A 20,644-nucleotide genomic window follows, 5' to 3' on the forward strand; every position below is an offset into this window, starting at 1 on the left:
GTTTTTTTTCAGAGCTCTCCCCAATACTAACTCCTTAACTGCATACGTGAGGAAATTAATTAATATTTTCCTGGGAGCCTTTCTTGAGGGATTCAGATTGAAGGGGTCTCTATGGACTCTCTGAATCTCTCTTTCCAGCTCTATGTCTGGTCTGTCCTTCAGGATTCCTTCTTTCAATATTTTACACATAAAAGCCTTGATGTCTCCGCCTTCTGCGCCCTCTAAAAATTTAGGACTCTTAGGTTGTCCTGCCTCGCCTGCATCTCTAACCTCTCCATATCTACTTGCAAGGTTTTATTTTGCATTTTTAGTTTTTCTAGCTCTTTGGTATTACCTGACACTGTCTAAGACAGTATCCTCACCTCGCTCTCCAAAGCCCCAGTTCGTGCAGCGATGTCGTCTAGCTTCTCTTCAAGGACGTCGCATTTATCATGTATTCCTTTCTGATTAATCTCAGAGATCTCGGATCTGCTGAATATATCTTTTCTTAGGCTCAGAAACATCATTTCGAGCTGGCTCTTACCACTCAGAATTGAGGATGAAGACTCCCATTCCATTGGCCAAGCCTCTATTTTCTTAATGTGCTCACACCCCCAGCTCCTATGTCTTACCCACTCTTTCTTGACCTGTGTGTCAGCACTGGGCTACTCACCACTGAGCTTCTCACCGGTTCGTCCTCCTCGGCACCGTTTCCCCTGTTTCCCTGGTTTCACTTCCAGACTGGCTGACCAGTGCACTGTGCTGACACTGCTCCCTCCAACACGGAAGCCAATCCGTGCTGCTACTGACCTCGTCTTCCTCCAGAGGTCTGCCAGGTGCTTCCAGGTCCCATACTCTTCTGCCTCGTCCAGCCTCATTTGCCTCTTAGGTCCGACTCACCTTTGACCCGATTTCAAGATTCACAGTTTTAGAGGTAATCCATTCTACATCACACACGGGTTAATTTCTTCCCCATAATGCCGCTAACCTCTGTTCAATGTAGCCACGCTGCACCAGAGCTCCCGCGGCGGGCGTCAGCCTGCCGCCATGTTTCCTTGGCCACACCCAAAAATTTTGGCCAGTTGGCTGGAAAAAAACCTGTAAAATCTTGCTTGCGTTTTTTCAATTAACTGATGAAGCCTTTACCCTTTAACATTTGCTTTACACTTTACCCAACACTGGCCTATTCATTGCACATAAAGTGGTAACCTATAAAATTACAAATATGTAGAAAAATATGCCTTGCAAAACATAATACAACCCCCGAAGAGGGTCTAGCAAGAATCATCACATTGAAACCCCCAGGGGTTGTCAGAGTTTGTGGCCAACATCAAAACCCTTGTCTACTACCATAACCTGTGAGATTCTATGTAACAAAATACCTACCTTAAGGTTTTAATATAGAGTTATAGCATATACTTTTCACAATAAATATGTTAGACCAAGTGCTTTTATCATAACATTTCATAGTAAACAGATCAGGCCCATAGCCACAATCATTGGCTTGCCACTATAACCAACTCAGTCATGCTGCATTAAGCATAAATGTTGCCACATGCTAAAAAATGCAATACATGCAGTCTTTTTAATTAAATCATACATGTTCAGTCCCATCTAATCCTGTACTCAAGGGGATGGTATGTTGGTGGAGCCTAAGTCCCTCTGTCAGATTCTGAAATCTATTTATTGTAGATCACATAAGGTCAACTGACAGTCGTACTGTCAATCCAGACCTAAAAATCTATGTACCAGGTTCGTTCCTACTGACTTTACAGTGTTCTATTTTCCACTCTCTCTTTCTTTTTTCTTGCTCTCTTCCTTAGCGCTACAACACCCCCGGGTATGTGCGCGCTTTATAGCATTATTTTCATTCATTCATTCATAGGTTGATGACTGCCCTCCTCCCATCTGTGCTGCTGCTAGAGAAGAACACTGTAAATTATCTAGTTATCTAAGATACTTTAATACCATTACAATGTTATGTTTGTGCCCCTAAAAGTTCAAGCTGTGGCAGCTGGATCAATAAACAAAATGATCACAGCTGCATGGAGGTGAAGCACATTTTTAGTGGAAGCACACACATTCTGTGCAATCAAAACAAGTAATCCTGGCTCCCAACATGTGGGCGGAGTTAAAGGCCCTCTCCTGCTGGTTCTCACATAAATGTATAATAACAACTGCGCTGTTAAGCTAGACCACAGAAAGGCTACCCGTGAGACACAAAGCAACATGTGAGACAAATAATGTGGTGGTCTCTTTAAAATTTCCATATGAAAATCTATGTGGAACAAACATCAAGAACGATGGCTAGATTGGTGAATCATAATTCAGATATAAAGAATACAAATATGAAATGTGTGACAAGACACTTCATTGAGATGAACCATGATGTTTCACAATGGAGTTTCCGAAAATGGGAGGTGGCGCTGAAGAACAGAAGTGATGACTTTTGGAAAAATCTGCGATGTAGGGAAGCCTGGTCAATAGAATTATCACAGTAAGCTTCTCAAATGGACTAAATGAACTGAACTCTTTCAACTGTTTCTTCTAATATAGATATAATTGTACCCTGTGTAGGTGAACTGTAAATAACATTGCCCAATGTTAGCAGATAAAAATACATACAATCTGAGTTAAATAGCAGGAATCAAAAGGTCTCTGTAAGCTGATGCCTTTCGTCCTTTGTGTGTTGATCTTCTTAAATCATGTGATGTACCAACCTTTTACTTACCCATGGCTAGTCAGCAGAAAGCGTATGCTGGTAATGATTAAAGAGTAAAATGCTCTGTGTTAAGCTCTGAACACATTGAACACTTTGGGCTGATTCACAGAACTAAACCTATACTTTTGTGTAAGTGTACTCTTTCAGTATTCACAAACTCTGATTTAATAGTAAGGACAGGCCTGTCTTTTTATGTGTGGAGTTCTACACCCCAACTGTAGAGTCTCTGCAGTCATAAAGTTAGTATTAAATCTGAGTTTGTGAATACAGAGAAAGAGTAAACAAAAGTGTAAGATTGCCTTTGTGAATCAGGCCGTATGGCTGCAAGTTAGGATAATAAAATATTGTAGTATGTTCTGATAGCATCTAATATGGGCTGAAATTTATGGCTGTAAGATGTGTACCTATGAGTGTGACGAGTAAGTCTAAGGACGCAAGTAAACAACATGATTAAATTTATTACTAATTTGGTATCAATGTAAACATTGCACTATGGTCTTATGGTGTGCGTGACTGCGCTAAGGTTTAAGATGCTGCTAGCTAGTTTATTTTGAATCAGGGCCCGATGTTGAATTAATTATTTGTTTATGGTTGTTTTGATGTCAGGGTAGTCTGTTTTACCCTGATGATATTATGTCACATAGAGGTTTGTATGTTGAAAAATATATTAATGAAATGACAACAACTTAGATTATGTATGAATGTTCAAAGGAAATATGAATAAAATGAAACATTAGTAAGAATCAATTAATGTGAAATCCACTTAATGACATTATGCTCTCCCTGGTGGAAATGCTGCACAGCCTGCATGTGCCAGTGTTGGCCAAACCTTAAGTATGCAAGATTGTTCAGGAAGAAATTTGTGGTAAGTGAACTGTTTGCATTTAAAAATAAAGGATGGGGTTGAAAAAAACTGTTTGATTATACATAACAGTACATAAATATGGCTAAAACATAAGTGCTTTGTTGCTTACATATGGAACTCATGATAACGGTTCTGTATTAGAATTGAGAAATCCATAAATTCTGCTCATTAGGAGACCAGTCATACTGCATAGTGTGAGCATGTACATCGCTAGACAGAGCGTGTGCAGGTGAGACAGTGAGTGTGGAGAAGGTTGGTGCAGCAGTCAGCTGGTTTGGTCTCCTGATCTCCACCCGCTTCATGTAGTATATTTGCCTTGTCCCACAGTGTTGCAGAATTGTTGAGGAATCCATGTCATTGCCCTCACCCCACGCTGGCTGTTCATCCTTCCTCAGAACTGGCCCACCAGGTCAGCCTGACACATTGAAAGTCGCTGTGTCGCTGCACTTATTGCTGCTGTTTCACTTTACTGCTTCATAGCTGGTCCTCAACTTTCACAGCTCTGACATAAAGAGGCAGCATCATCCAGTGCTCTCCCCCACCCCAAGGCCAGAGAGGTGCAGTGTGAGCCATTAGTGATCCAACCGGTAGCAGATGAGTATCAGGAGAAAACTGAAACGAAGAGGGCTGGGCAGTGAAAAGAGTGGAATGGACAGAAGAGAAAGGAGGAAAGTGGTAAAGGGGAGAAAGGTCAACAATTACCTGTGGTGGTAATCCCACAGTCTACTTGACCACTGGAGACCCACAGCCAGGAACCTGTCAGAAGCCTGCACAGTTAAAGGCACAGTCCCTTGCATAGTACTTGGGATGGTTCTTGGAATAGTACCAGATATAGCTGGCACAGCAGCTACCTAATGGTGATCTCTATAACACGATGAGCAGAAGAGGATGAGTTAGGGTGTGGGGAACGACGGATGCATCATTCAAGTCTGTCCAGTCCTGTTGATCCAATTCATAGGGCAGACAGACAGAAGCAATGGCTGATCTATAAGCGGCTGTGTCACAGTACGGTACACCATAGGTTTCGGGTACAAGACACTGGGTACTAGGTACTAAAATAGGTATCAGGTGTTTAAATAAGCAACTGCCATCAATTTATGCAAAATATTTACTATTGGTGAGCGAACGTGTGTCTCACCACCTGTTGAAAGAGCTGTTGAAGAGACAGGTTAAAACAATGATACAAAATGCAAACATTCAGTGTTGTTACACAAGCTTGTCTAATATGTATTTATTCTTCTCTTTGTTTTCAGAAGGTCGTATGTTGTTTAACATATATTTTAACATTTGGATTGTCCGAAAGTTACCAAAATACATATTTTCTGACACGTGACATAACTACTGAGCAAACATGAATTTTTTAAAAATATATATATTTTTAAGGTGTTTAGTGGAATTGATTTTCGCTCTTTCACAGGGTGCATAACGTGAAGGGAGTCAGTTTCTTCACTTTTTCACTTTATGGCATGAAATTGAAAAGGAATGCGATCATAGCAATTCTGGTAACAACTGTATGGTAGTTCCTTGCTCTTTCTTTAAGGGTTTTCGATCTGTAGTAACTCCACGGCATGGCACGTTTGGTCATCCATCATTTATAACTTCTTGAATAGTATACATTTAGAAGAATTTTTAATACTTTGAGTTCTTTTTGGACCGCTTCTTTTTTCATCTCTTCAAATGAACCTTTTCATCTTTGTGTTTTTTTACCTGAGGATCTGCTGAGATGTTTTCTGTTATTAATAAGCTGAACATCTTTATGAACTCTCTGGTTAGTGTACTTAATACAAAGAGCTAAGTACATATAGATTTTTTTATGTCTTAAATGCTGTTTTTCTATTTGTGATGGTGTTTTGGTCCTTCTTTTTATTGTGACATTAGGCATGATAATATTAAATCTTAACATTTATTGTAAAAAGTTCCTTCAAGTTTGCAAAAGCCGCAAAACATGTGTTGGCCTTTTCTCTTTTGGAACTGATAAATAAAAGCATTACAGAGGTCATTGACCTTTAGAAACTCAATCAGTCTTGTGCTGATTCACATAGTTAATTTCATTTACCCACTCCAAGGGAAGTACTTTGAAGAAGCTACCAACAATATTGATATTAGTAAATACTATGAAAAATTGTCTTTGGACCCCCCAAAATTGTCTTTTTAGATGTTATTGTGTGTTAGTGCCAGGGTGCAGGTGCTACAAATAGCTTTGAAGTCTGTCAAGTCTGACTAAGAACTCCTTCCCCCACGTCTGCTTTCTGTTCATAAATCACAGACAAATGTTGAGTCTTCTCTGAATTATCTGAGCTTATTTTTCCCAGGTTTGTTGCTTGTAAAACTGCAGTAGGATTCAATTGTGGCCAGGTGTTAGTTTGACCCATATTATTTTCGGACCTGTTTGGATCATCTATTCCTCTCTAGTTCTGTCCTATCTGGAAGCCCAGCAATGTTTGTTTCAGGCGGTCAACTGCACTCAAACCTTCCTGCTACCACTTCCCTCTATGGACCCAACTCTTTCCTTTATCTCTCCTCTGATCTTTGGTGTTAAATTCTTTTAACAGACAAAGGCAAGAGTGGAATGTCAGCTCCATCGACTCATTAGAAATAGTTTCTTTTTTGATGATTGCACTTCATGAATGTCGGATTTGGCAGAGTTCTGCATTGCCTTAGAGCCTTCCAGTGGGCACTTTTTAGTAGTAGCGAATCTTCTGTGAACTGTTGCGTCCCCTGTGAGGGCTTGGCTTATTATGGCTGTTGAGCAATACAAAGGAATGACAACAGGAGCAGATACTTTTTTTAATATTTTCAATGTCTTCATCCACCTTCACCCAGCTTCACCCCTGAGTGAAGTGCCCTGGTTGATCCAGGGTGCTCAAAAAGGTATTAATCTTTGCCTGAGCTCTGCATATTAATTTGTTAGCTTTCTGTGAACAGTATGTAGAACTGTGTAAGGATCTGTTGTGGGTCCTTTTGTTACTGTGCATCTTTAAAATACATTGGCACATTCTAAAGTAACTGAATTGACTTCTGTCTAAAATGCTGGTAACCTGTTGACGAAGTACAGAAAAGTAATTATTCGAGTGTGACAAGTAAGAACTTTAAGAAACTTAGATGTAAAACAAACTGCAAAAATAATTTGAGTCAGGGAGGGAAGTTGCCACAAGCTGTTTGAATTCTAGTAGTTGTTATTATCTTTTTGTTTTTCTTCCCCTTTAAAAAAGAACAACTCTAGCTATTGCAACCTGGGATTAAATCATAACACTTCATCTGCAGCTGCTATGTTTGCAAGAGAAGTGAGAAACTGCAGTCAGCACAACAGGGGTATGAAAAGTAATGCGTATACTCTGAAACCGCGTTGTTCATGCATCAGAGAAGTTACAGTGGTATGTGTAGTGAGCTATTTACTTTTTACTTTACTCATTTCCCAGGGTGTTGGTTCTCATTTAACAGGCTATGGAGTTGAGAGCTTTCTGAGCAAATATTCATAATGCAAGGCACTTGATGATAATATCAAATTGGAACCTATGCATTTGTGTGGCAACAAACACAACAGGAGTCCAGTAACTGGAAACTCAAGGACTCAAAACTGGAGAAACAGCCTCTCAAACACCTGTGCACCAGTCAATCAGTTGTCCCAAGGGAACATTTCAAAACATTTGAGGCGGGAAAAGTAAAACTGAATGCACCTGTTGGTTTGGAGAACTCAATAACTTCGAACAGCTCTCTCACACACAAGTGGCATTGCAATCCAGATCGAATAGAACAAACACCCAAGCAAACCAGTAGTATCAGTGGTAACGGCAGCAGCTGAGATGTCAAGCATCTACTAGGCAGATTTCTTCTTCAGAAGAATGTCTATGAAATCGAGCAAGAACAATTTGTGTCTCTCTTCTCTTTTCTGTGCACCACATGCAGAGATAAAAAGGATTTGCTGTCCTGCATCCTAAACTGTTCACCTACCATGAAAAAATGTATTATTGTATTAGTAGCAGCAGTAGCAACATCAGGTTCTAGAGTTCCACACAGGTTGATTACATGGGGTTGGCTGTCTGTGGGATGGTTGAGTGCAGGGCCTAGCCTTTGGAAGTTAATAGCAGGCGAGTTCCCAGAAATTCCCTGAAAAATCCAAAGGTTAAAGTGGTGTTATAGTCAGGCAGGTTAATATGATCATACCTTACATTAAACACCTCTGAGAAATCCACAGAAAAAACGCAAAGGTTAAAGTGACGTTACATTTAGGAATAGTAATAGGAGTTTTGTTTATGTTAAAAACAGAAGTTCACAGAAAAATCTAAAGTTAAAGTGATATTATAGTTAGGTGTTGAAATAAGATAAAAATTAGCAATTAAAAACAAAAAAACTTGATATTTACCAGATATAGTTTACTGAGCTAACATGCGCCCCCTCATCTTCACTACTAGGACCTCACATAATACACCACTTATGACATGTTAAATGACATAATTGATGACATCACTGATGACATCTCAAATGACATCATTGCTGATATCGCTGATAACATCATGAAGTCATTGTAACATCATCCTATACAGTTTGTGGACTTGAAGTAACTCAACATGCTACACCTTTGGCCAACTTTCTGTTCACCTTAATGGGATCATCCTCTTAAAAATGTGACACAAACCAGAATTTCAATTTGAGAAGTTGACAGGTATACATTTGCCACTGAAAAGACACCTTCTGCTAGGCCCTATGTACAACCCTCCGTAGTTTAGTAAAATACACTTCATACATTCCTAGGATGGGTTCAATGGTAAACAACTTTAGAGCCAGGAGTAAAACACCAGTGTGATAAAAACCACCTATGAGTGGCACTCCACTTCATTCTACTGTATTCAGTAACATGCAGTGCTTAACAATCTTCAGCAAAGTTTTGAAAATAAACATCCATACCTTATAAAGGTCCTGTAAATAGACTTTTTCTATACTAATGTATTATAACTATTTAACACGGTCACATGCCCAGATATCCACTGGTGGATAATCTATTGTCAACAGAAGCTTTGACCTTTCTCACAGATTTATTAGAAGAGGTTTTTGCCGTAAGCTACAACCTACTTTCCAACATATCTCTGCAACCCACATCAGATGGGCTCAGCCTTTACCTTGTTTAACATGGAGTAATGCTTGCAAACCAAACTTTATAGATTTGTAAACCCTGATGCATAAAACTTTCAACATGTACAATCAAACTTAAGACTTAAGACTTAAGCTATTTCCATGTTATGGACCCACATTAGTACATTAGTACAATCAGTAATTCGATGCTCTATATGACTATGGTGTTGTAATTTTCTTTTTTATAAAAGATTTCATAAGGATCACATAGATAAGTGCATGAATACATGAGGAGATTCAGCAATCAAAAATATCATGTAAGGAGAATAAAACCACAGGAGCTTTTAATTGATAAGAAGCGTTAAAATAGTATTAAATAGCATATATTTTATCTTGGCCCGTCCCAACATCATTTTTCCAATGATAAATCGGTGCCCATATGTTCTTTCCTAATTTTTTAGCCCTCCAGTCCTTTTGCTCGTGAACCCTTTTTCCAGATTAGATGTTGATAAGAGCCAGGCTAGCCATTGATGAACAATAGGAGCTATTGGGTGCAACCAGCCAGAAGCGATGCAGATTACAACCACAGCCATGGCCAGAAACATAAAATATTTGTGAGCTCCATTCAACCCCTCGCTACTGACCCCCAGCAACTTTAACTCAGGCGTTAGGGTTACTTTTAGTTTCAAGGATTGATCTAAACATTTCCCTATATCCTTCCTCAGCGCTTCCAGAAACGAGCAGATAGAAAACATGTGCACCACATCTGCCACTGAACTTTAACAGTAGAGGCACCGAGTGCCGGCTAAACCTCTCTCCATTTGGCGATTTTGGATGGTGTATAATAGAGATCTAAGATTGGTATATAATGTTGTGCTTGCAACCCGGCCGAACACAATGATGTTTGACCAAGGTTTAAAGATTCTAAAAAGCCCACTTCCTTTATACCCAGTCTTTGATCCCATTTATTAGCTTGTTTTTCAAGATCATCTTGCAACAAGAAATTGAGCCCCATATAAATCTGGCTAATTCCACAGCCCTCTTTGTCCTTTACGTCCTCCATAATAGTGTCTTTAGCAAAACCTATTGGCCCCCCCATTTTTGTTTGCTAGGAAGATCCGTATCTGCAGATATTTAAAGAAATCTTTCTGATCAACCCCATAGCTAGTAGGAACTTCCTCCAATGACTTTATTCCCCCATTATCAAAAAGATCCCCTATCATCCTAACCCCAAAAAACCTCCCAGCATTGCATAGCCGCATTATGAAAGATTTCCGGATGTTCTGGGTTCCTAATAAGCGGGGTATAAAAAATTAATTCTCCCAAATTATATCTCCCGAAATTCGGCCAGGATGGTCTTAAATCTAACTTTCTGATTGCAGCTTGACTCGTTATATATCAGCAGACAATTTTTAACCTCCCCCATAATAAAAGTTCATAATTATCCGGTACACTATTCCAACTCCATTGATCCGAAGAGTTTCTTCCCACTAATGCACTCATACACTGGAGAGCTACTGCTCAATAATACATTCTAAGGTCCGGTACGGCCCACCCTCCTCTTTCCCTAGGCAGTGTCATGTATTTCAGGGCCTTCCTGGTCTTCCCCTGTCCCCATATTAATCTATTATTCATGTCCTCGATCTGCTTGAACTAGCGCTTTTCAATCTCCATAGGTATTGCTCTCAAGACATAAAGGAATTTTGGCAAGAAGATCATTTTGACTACATTGCACCAGAATTTTTACACAAAGGAAGATGCACTCAGATGACAAAGTCCAGATCGATATATATACTCAAAGTTTTCTTGATCTTCTTTTTTATTGAGCAAAAAGGACAGCCAACGAGTTTCGTTCCTAAAACACAGGAACTTCTTCAGGGCTGTAATCAATATATAGAACAACATATATAAACAACAACATATATACTCACAATACATATACAATACAACATATAAAAATAATTTGAATTACCACATAAATATCAAATCCGAAAATAACAAGACCAACCTAACAAACAAAATATATATGTACACATACCAATATGTTAAAATACTATACACATAGAATCTTTCTGATCTGAAATCTTCCATCCCACGAACGAGAAAAACAAATTTATGTAAAACTGTACATATCAAAATAATGAAGCAAGGAGAAAGAGAGAAAGAGAATCAACCGAATTAGAGAAAATATCTGAAAGTCACAAAAGCAATTGCTAATACAAAGAGATAAAGAAAAAAAGAAGGAGAAAAAGAGAAAGAATAAAACAGAAGGAACAGGTCCATTTTATATATAACCAAGTCTAATAGAGGTCTAACCAAAAACTATGAATAAAAAATAATAAGTAATAACAAACAAAGTAAAAAACAGAGGAAAAATTGCGAATAAGTAGGCTCACCACGGAGTTGGTTACAAAAGAAAATCACATTCCATAGTCGTTGAGTCAAAGAATTCCCAGATCAAAGTAACGTGTCGCAAATTAAGTGTATGGTAACACGTCTGAAACATGAAAGTTAAAAACCAATAGCATCATGGGCGCACAAAGAACCAATTGCATCATGAATAAAACAATAAATACACAGTTGTATAGTGTGATTTAAAGATCTAATCTAAAATCACATTGCGATACACTCACCTTAAAATATAAAGGTAAAGACGATATCACTTGACGGTATAAAGTAATAAGTTGCAACCAATGTTCACTCATAGTAGTAAAAAATCCATTGTTGGACCAAATTATCTACGAAAAACGAGAAAATATTCTCACCACCACTGTATAACAGTGTAATATAAATAAAAATACATCATTAAAAAAACCAGAGACCAGAGTATGATGTCTTGTAATTTAGGAAGGTAAGTGCAAGTGTGTAAATAAACACATACATGTACCTAACGACATAATCGACAAAAATATGAATTAATAAAAGGCAGAGGGTAACCTATCTAGAAATTAACAATGTGTAATAATTATGCATATTAAAGTATATTATTAAAACATCCGAGATCAAAGTAAATGTCTTATGATTTAAGACAATGAGTGTAAAAATGCATATTAACACCTACAAATACCTCCAGGCATTGCCGACGGAAAAATATTATATATATATAAAGTTAGTAAAAGAACGAGGGTAACCTGTCTAGAAGTTAAACAATGTATAACTCTTGTGCGTTTATTAACAGTGTCATAACGCCAGAGATAGTTATCCTAAGGAGAATACTCCTACCATTTTCCAAATGAAACCACTACATGAGTTAGTGCCAGCCCGGGGTCCCCATGTGGCAAACAAAACCATGCACATGTGTTACAAAAACCCACAGTCCCATGAGATCGTTTCAGAAGAACGCAAACATGCCGCACAATCGGCGGAAAACTCAACAATCCCCATAATTCATGATTCAGAAAATAGTCACATTTAATACAAAAGCGGCGCAATAATAAGGCAACTACATCATTCATAATCCAGAAAACAATAACATTTAGTACAAAAGCGGCGCAGTCATAGGGCAGCTACATCATTAGTACCCACACACGAAACCATGTACCACAAATGATCGTCCATCAACCAGCGACAGATACATCACAAAAAGTATTGCCCATAATTGGAATGACATATAAGGGTCCCCAATACTCCTACATCAAATGACCAAAATGTTTGAAACAGTAATGCCTTCGCTATCACTAATCCGGCTGACCGGACTCACCCCTGCGTTCAATATCACTAATCCGGCTGACCGGACTCACCTCTGCGTTCAATAGATATCCGACGGTATGGTAACCGGAAATGCAGCAGCACAGCAAACGGACCCATACTTCCTAGGTCGGTTTAAATATACCGGACAAAACGTGTGTCGCCGTGGAGCAGTGGTATCAAACTAGTAGAGGGACAAGAATGGCATAACTAACGGCGCGGCCATCTTGGAACGTGCATAAAGGTCAACAGTCCTATAGGAGTTTCACATTGTTCCTCCTTATAAGAGTACAGATATTGTATATATCAACAAAGTGAGCAACATAAAAATCAATAACCCAAGTATCAATCGAACAAGATAAATATAATAATTTTCATAACGATAATTTTCAACAAAAAAAAAAATAAAAATAAAAATAAATATAAAACAAAAAGTGTCATGGCAAGCCGTGTGGCCATATTAAAGAAGTATTTGTATAGGTAAATAAATCACCTGTTAATTGGTTTACAAAAAAGCAAAAGAATATTCAAGCTATACAGATCAATCACCCATACCAATAAGTCAATTCCATGAATGGAATAACAGAGTAAAAGGGTGCCATACTAATTACAAGTAGTATAAGTAACAAGGGAACCCGGTAGAGGTAGCTAAGGACCACGGGTACAAACTTATTTTGTTAACAAAAGTCCCTAGCTTAATTTTAGTTAGGAAATAATGATTTTACATAGACTTCAATGAGACATATGTTAGTTCCTCCTGTGTCCAGCCGGACAGAGGAGCATTTAATCTTAAATAATCAAAGAAATGTAAGTAAAAATTGAGAAGGCTGATGAAACAAGGGCACAGTCCTGTACCGAGTTTTCAACAGAGAGAGTAAAAGAAAGATCAAGAAGGGAGAGGCAATTACAAATTGGTAACAGGCAAACACATTTTGGAGCGATCATGGGGGCTTACAATACATTGAGCGACTTCAAGTAAGCTCTAGCCAATAGTGGAACAAGACTTGTTATAATAGTTCCACATTATGGCAATTGTTTAAATGTACCGTGGATACTATTGGCTAGAGCTTACTTGAAGTCGCTCAATGTATTGTAAGCCCCCATGATCGCTCCAAAATGTGTTTGCCTGTTACCAATTTGTAATTGCCTCTCCCTTCTTGATCTTTCTTTTACTCTCTCTGTTGAAAACTCGGTACAGGACTGTGCCCTTGTTTCATCAGCCTTCTCAATTTTTACTTACATTTCTTTGATTATTTAAGATTAAATGCTCCTCTGTCCGGCTGGACACAGGAGGAACTAACATAGGTCTCATTGAAGTCTATGTAAAATCATTATTTCCTAACTAAAATTAAGCTAGGGACTTTTGTTAACAAAATAAATACTAATTACAAGGCCATCTTTGTTTAAAATGTGTTGAAGAGAACCAAGTGGACATCCAACAGGTCCGTATAACCTTCATATGATCTACATAAGGAAATGCCGACGGTAACAGGCTGCTATATAAGACTAGAAATGCTGGAGGTCGTGTTTGTAAAAATGGCCCATATAATATGTAGGCTGCATCTGTACCAACATATGGAGAGTATTTAGCACGCACTATATTAGAAAAAAAGGACACCCAAAAAATGGGGGGAGGACCATTCGTAGAGAAAGGAAAAGAAAAAAAAGAAGAAAAAAGAGAAAGAAAGGGGGAAAAGAAGAAAAGAAAGAAAAGAAAAAAAGAAAAAAGGAGAGATAAGAGAAAAGAGGCAGAGGAGAAAGAGACAAAAGAAGAGGAAAGAAAACAAACAACCATTTGTCAAATATCAATATGTTCACTATACCATTGTTTTGAACACATACTCATTGAGTTAAAAATATCTACATCGAGAAAGTTAACAATATATACACAGCATACAGAACCCTATTGGATCCAATCAGACAATATCTTCTTGGAATAACGCAAACAGGTTGCGTCATAACCAATTTGGGGGACAGCACTAACCCAGAAAGTGATGTAATTCCTTGTCAGTATTATGTCCTACGTCCGTAGCCCTCAATCTACAGATCCACTTTGCCTCCCTTTGTCTGACCAGAAGTTCCCTATTGCCCCCTCGGTTATTGACAGGAACATGGTCAATTCCATGATACCAGAATGTATCATTATTAGGGTGTATTGATCTATAGTGTTCACTCAAGGGATATCTCCGATCTTTGTTTGCAATGGCCCTACGGTGCTCCTGTATACGAATCTTTTGAGGGCGAGTTGTACTTCCTATGTAAATGATGTCGCAATTGCAGCCTATTACGTAAATAACGTGAGTAGTGTTGCAATTAATAAAATGCATGACATCATATTTAATACCAGTATTGTAGCAAAAATTTAGAGTTTTGTTCTTCCCATGTGGACACATGTTGCACGTTCCACAGGTGAAAAAACCTCTGGGTTTAGTGGGCAACCACGTTTCCCTTGGATTGGTGACATAGCTGGGGCATAAGAAGTTCCGCAGTGATCTACCCCTTCTGTATGTTATGGATGGAGAATTAGTGAGGCAACTCTTTAAAGATGGTATATCTCCAAGGAGGCTCCAGTTTTTCTTTAGAATGTTAAAGATCTTGGAGCTATTTACATTGTACTGTGTAATAAACCTAACTGGAGTTTCCTTGGACCTATCCCCTCTTTGTGATGGTCGTAAAGTATCTTCTCTGGTCCGACATTTAACTTTTTCAATGGCTTTATCCACAACTTCTCTGGTATATCCCCTTTGCAAAAATCTGGTTCTTGATTCTGAGATGTTGTCAAGGTAAGTGTCATCATCGCTACAGTTCCTACGGATTCTTATCATTTCCCCATAGGGGATGTTATTAACAACAGACCGAGCATGAGCACTATCAGCATGAAGGATCCCGTTACAAGCTGTGTCTTTTCTGTGAAGGGTGCTATGTATTTTCCCATCTTTGACAAAGAATTTTATGTCAAAAAAATCAATACTGTCTTTACCAAATGCCATCGTGAATTTGACATTGTATTGATTGTCATTAAGATATATTAGGTATTCCTTCAGCTCCTCCACAGACCCCGACCAAAGGTAGATCACATCGTCGATGTACCTCCCCAAGAACACGATGTTATCCGTCCAGGGGGAGGCACCTCTGCCCCAGGCATGCTCCCTCTCGAACCACCCCATGAAGAGGCAGGCGTACGAGGGAGCAAACCTGGAGCCCATCGCAGTACCAAGAATTTGCTGGAACCAGCATCTGTCAAAGAGGAAAAAGTTATTACAAAGAATAATATCAATCATCTCCATAATCATTTCATTGAAGGAGAACTGATCAGCATTCTCTTTGTCCAGAAAGGACTGAATTGCCAGAAGCCCAAGGTCTTTGCGAATACAGGTGTATAGGCTTACTACATCAAATGTAATGAATAGTAGTTCTTCCGACCATTCGAAATCTTTAAATTTCACCAGAATATCCTTACTGTCCTGGATATATGACGGGAGATTGACAACGTATTTTTGTAGTCTCAAGTCAACAAATTCTGATAACCTCTCGGTGGGTGAGCCCACCCCCGAGATAATAGGACGACCAGGTGGAAATGTATTTGGTTTATGAATTTTTGGAAGGATGTATATGCATGGAAAGTTAGGACAATCCACTCTAAGATATCTAAATTCATTTTCTGTGAGTAGCATAACATCCTTCCATTCACCCAATTTGATGTTAATCATGGTGGTCAATTTTTCAATCGGGTTTCTCACAACCCTCTTATAACAGGAATCATCGCTAACTTGGCGGTAGATCTCACTCATATAATCGTCATGGTTCATAATCACAACATTACCGCCCTTATTGAATGATGTAGTTGCCTTATTATTTCGCCGCTTTTGTATTAAATGTGACTATTTTCTGAATCATGAATTATGGGGATTGTTGAGTTTTACGCCGATTGTGCGGCATGTTTGCGTTCTTCTGAAACGATCTCATGGGACTGTGGCTTTTTGTAACACATGTGCACGGTTTTGTTTGCCACATGGGGACCCCGGGCTGGCACTAACTCATGTAGTGGTTTCATTTGGAAAATGGTAGGAGTATTCTCCTTAGGATAACTGTCTCTGGCGTTATGACACTGTTAATAAACGCACAAGAGTTATACATTGTTTAACTTCTAGACAGGTTACCCTCGTTCTTTTACTAACTTTATATATATATAATATTTTTCCGTCGGCAATGCCTGGAGGTATTTGTAGGTGTTAATATGCATTTTTACACTCATTGTCTTAAATCATAAGACATTTACTTTGATCTCGGATGTTTTAATAATATACTTTAATATGCATAATTATTACACATTGTTAATTTCTAGATAGGTTACCCTCTGCCTTTTATTAATTCATATTTTTGTCGATTATGTCGTTAGGTACATGTATGTGTTTATTTACACACTTGCACTTACCTTCCTAAATTACAAGACATCATACTCTGGTCTCTGGTTTTTTTAATGATGTATTTTTATTTATATTACACTGTTATACAGTGGTGGTGAGAATATTTTCTCGTTTTTCGTAGATAATTTGGTCCAACAATGGATTTTTTACTACTATGAGTGAACATTGGTTGCAACTTATTACTTTATACCGTCAAGTGATATCGTCTTTACCTTTATATTTTAAGGTGAGTGTATCGCAATGTGATTTTAGATTAGATCTTTAAATCACACTATACAACTGTGTATTTATTGTTTTATTCATGATGCAATTGGTTCTTTGTGCGCCCATGATGCTATTGGTTTTTAACTTTCATGTTTCAGACGTGTTACCATACACTTAATTTGCGACACGTTACTTTGATCTGGGAATTCTTTGACTCAACGACTATGGAATGTGATTTTCTTTTGTAACCAACTCCGTGGTGAGCCTACTTATTCGCAATTTTTCCTCTGTTTTTTACTTTGTTTGTTATTACTTATTATTTTTTATTCATAGTTTTTGGTTAGACCTCTATTAGACTTGGTTATATATAAAATGGACCTGTTCCTTCTGTTTTATTCTTTCTCTTGTTCTCCTTCTTTTTTTCTTTATCTCTTTGTATTAGCAATTGCTTTTGTGACTTTGAGATATTTTCTCTAATTCGGTTGATTCTCTTTCTCTCTTTCTCCTTGCTTCATTATTTTGATATGTACAGTTTTACATAAATTTGTTTTTCTCGTTCGTGGGATGGAAGATTTCAGATCAGAAAGATTCTATGTGTATAGTATTTTAACATATTGGTATGTGTACATATATATTTTGTTTGTTAGGTTGGTCTTGTTATTTTCGGATTTGATATTTATGTGGTAATTCAAATTATTTTTATATGTTGTATTGTATATGTATTGTGAGTATATATGTTGTTGTTTTTATATGTTGTTCTATATATTGATTACAGCCCTGAAGAAGTTCCTGTGTTTTAGGAACGAAACGCGTTGGCTGTCCTTTTTGCTCAATAAAAAAGAAGATCAAGAAAACTTTGAGTATATATATCGATCTGGACTTTGTCATCTGAGTGCACCTTCCTTTGTGTAAAAATTCTTGTCTTGCTTTGCATCTACCAACGACGGATGTTGGAAGTTGTTGCACCACGTACACAAATATAGTGTACATTTTTAAGAAGGAAAACAGTTGGAGTTCAAGTGCTTAACCTTGGTCCGTCGTTGGGTTTACATTGCACCAGCCAACTTTTGACAAATGTAAGTTATTCATCCTGCCAAAGTCAATCAATCAATCAATCCATATTTGTAAAGCGCAAACTACTCACCCTTACGGGTCTCAAGGCGCTGGGGGCCATTGTGGAAATTAAGTGAGCTATTGCCCAGAATCACATGGTGCTGAGCTGAGCTGCTACCGGAGCCGGGTATCGAACCGTGAACCCTGTGCTTCGAAGTCAGATGCCCTTGCCCTGCCTCCCTTTCTGGATGAGGGGTATTCGATTTTGTTCCACTATTTGATCCAATTCAGATGTTATATGTTCCCCCCAAAAGATTGCTGATTGACTTATCCAAGGATCATCTAAGTTTACCAGTCTATTTATAGTAATTTGTGTTTTATGCTGGTTGAGTGAATACCCTGAGATCTGCCCAAACATCACTGCTTCTTTTTTGATTATTTCCAGTGCTTCATAGGGGAGTGATGTTACTACGACTACGTCATCTGCATAACCCAGAATCTTTGTGTCACACCCTCGAAAACAGACAGGTTTAATACTCAGGTTAGCTACGATTTTGCAAAATAGGGGGTCGATGTAGCAGGCAAATAATAATGGGGAACACGGACACCCCTGTCTTGTCTCTCTTTTAATCATGATCTATTCCATTTGCCTTCCCATCATATGTAATCTAGCTGTGGGTGACGTGCACATTACATGTATAGCATTGATAAAACCCCTTCCCACACCGAACTGTTCAAAAGAGGCCCACAGATAATCCCAGGAGACCCTATCAAATGTGTTTTCAGTATCTAGAAGTGTCAATGCAATAGTGTCTCCTGCGATCGAGGCAGCATCATACAGCGTAATGACTCTTCTAATATGATCAGTGGTTCCTCAGCCGGGGATAAAACCATGCTGTCTGGGGGATATCAATTTCCCTATAATAAGGCTAGGCCGGTTAGTTAATACTTAAAAATATATTTTAGTGTCACTGTTCTTAAGCGTTATATGCCTGTAGGATCCTGGGTTGGTTGGCGGTTTTCCCTTTTTCAAAAAAACTATAATACTGGCACTAGCCCATGACTCGGGGGAGGCTCCACGGGATAGAGTGCTAATAAGATCGGGCCCTAGGGATGTCAATTTTTTTTTAAATAAAATTCAAATGGGAGCTGATCAGGTCCTGCGGCCTTGCAGGAGGGAAGATCATTAAGTGATCTATATATTTATTTAGTCGAAAAAGGAGCTTCTAAAGATTCCCAATTTTTTGGGGGAAATTCCTCTATATAGATAGAGCCCAAATAGGCCCTTATTATTCTTTCCTCAGAGCTCTCTTCCAAGTCATAAAGTTTTCCATAACATCTACATAATTCTTCCAGTATGCCAGCTGAGCCAGTTACAGATTTCCCCCTTTCATTCTTAATCTCCACTATCTCACTGCTGACTCTTTTCTGTCTTTTACGTACGGCCAGCGTATGCCCCACACGCTCATTATACTCATAACAATATTGCCGCCATGCAGTATACTTCTCTGCCACTCTTGCCGTTGTAACATCGGCTATCACAGCTTTGGCCAGGGCAAGTTTGTCCAGTATATTCCCTATACATGCTCCGGCAGCGATTGCACCAACAAGCTCTTCTAATTCCCTCAGTTCTTTATATTGGTTATTAAGCTGTTGATGTTGCCTTTTTTGTGGTGTAGGCTACAAAATAATGTCTTACCCCTTGCCCCACACCATGCCAACCCCTGTACTACCTGCACTACCTCTATTGCTCTCCATATACTCTACATTCAATTTTTTCATATGAGTGATGCATCCCTGATCTAACAACAGTCCCCTTTCAAATGTCCAGTTTCTCTCACTTCCTTCACCCCCATATTAGTAATTTCTGAAACCAAAGGGTTGTCATCCTACATTGCCAGGTGGTATTTTTCAATACTACAGTTGGATATTCAATTTTGTGAGACAAAGAAGTAATCCAGGCGGGCTACTGATTTATGCAGGGCCGAAAAGAACATACTGCCTGTGTCTGGGGACTTTAAATATGGCTAAACATATAAGCCCATTGCCTAGAATTAAATGAGTAAGAGCTCTGTAAAACCTTAGGCTTACAGCCAGCATATTTTCCGGTATTATTACCCCAAAGCCCACCCATCACGCTGATGACCAAATCTCCACAGAGCAAAATCGGGATAGGCCAAGCTGCCAGCTCTACATTTATAAACTCAAATAAATCAGGATCATCCCCTGTAGACCCATATACTGAGGAGATGGTAAAAGAGTGTGTAGAATTGTAGCATTCCACAATAGCCCATCGTCAATGTTTATCTTTCAAATGCATTTTAAAGCTAGTTTCCTTCTTCTGGACTGAGATGACCATGCCCCTTGTTCTCGTTTCCTGCATAGTATAGGCAATAAGTTTGTACCCTAACAGTCCCAGAAGCCTTTTATCAGCCCCTTTAACATGGGTTTCCTGCAGACAAAATATATCAGCACATAGGACTTTTAGATCCTCTGCCACCTTGCACCTTTTAACGTTATCATTAAGGCCACAAATATTCACTGTTGTTACTTTCAATTTCATGTTACACATCTTAATAATTTCAGGGTGTGAGTTCCCCCCTCATTTAACAATATAGGTCCAACTCCCTAGACCAG

Source organism: Triturus cristatus, chromosome 10 (genome assembly GCF_964204655.1).
Source record: "Triturus cristatus chromosome 10, aTriCri1.1, whole genome shotgun sequence".
Lineage (NCBI taxonomy): Eukaryota > Metazoa > Chordata > Amphibia > Caudata > Salamandridae > Triturus > Triturus cristatus.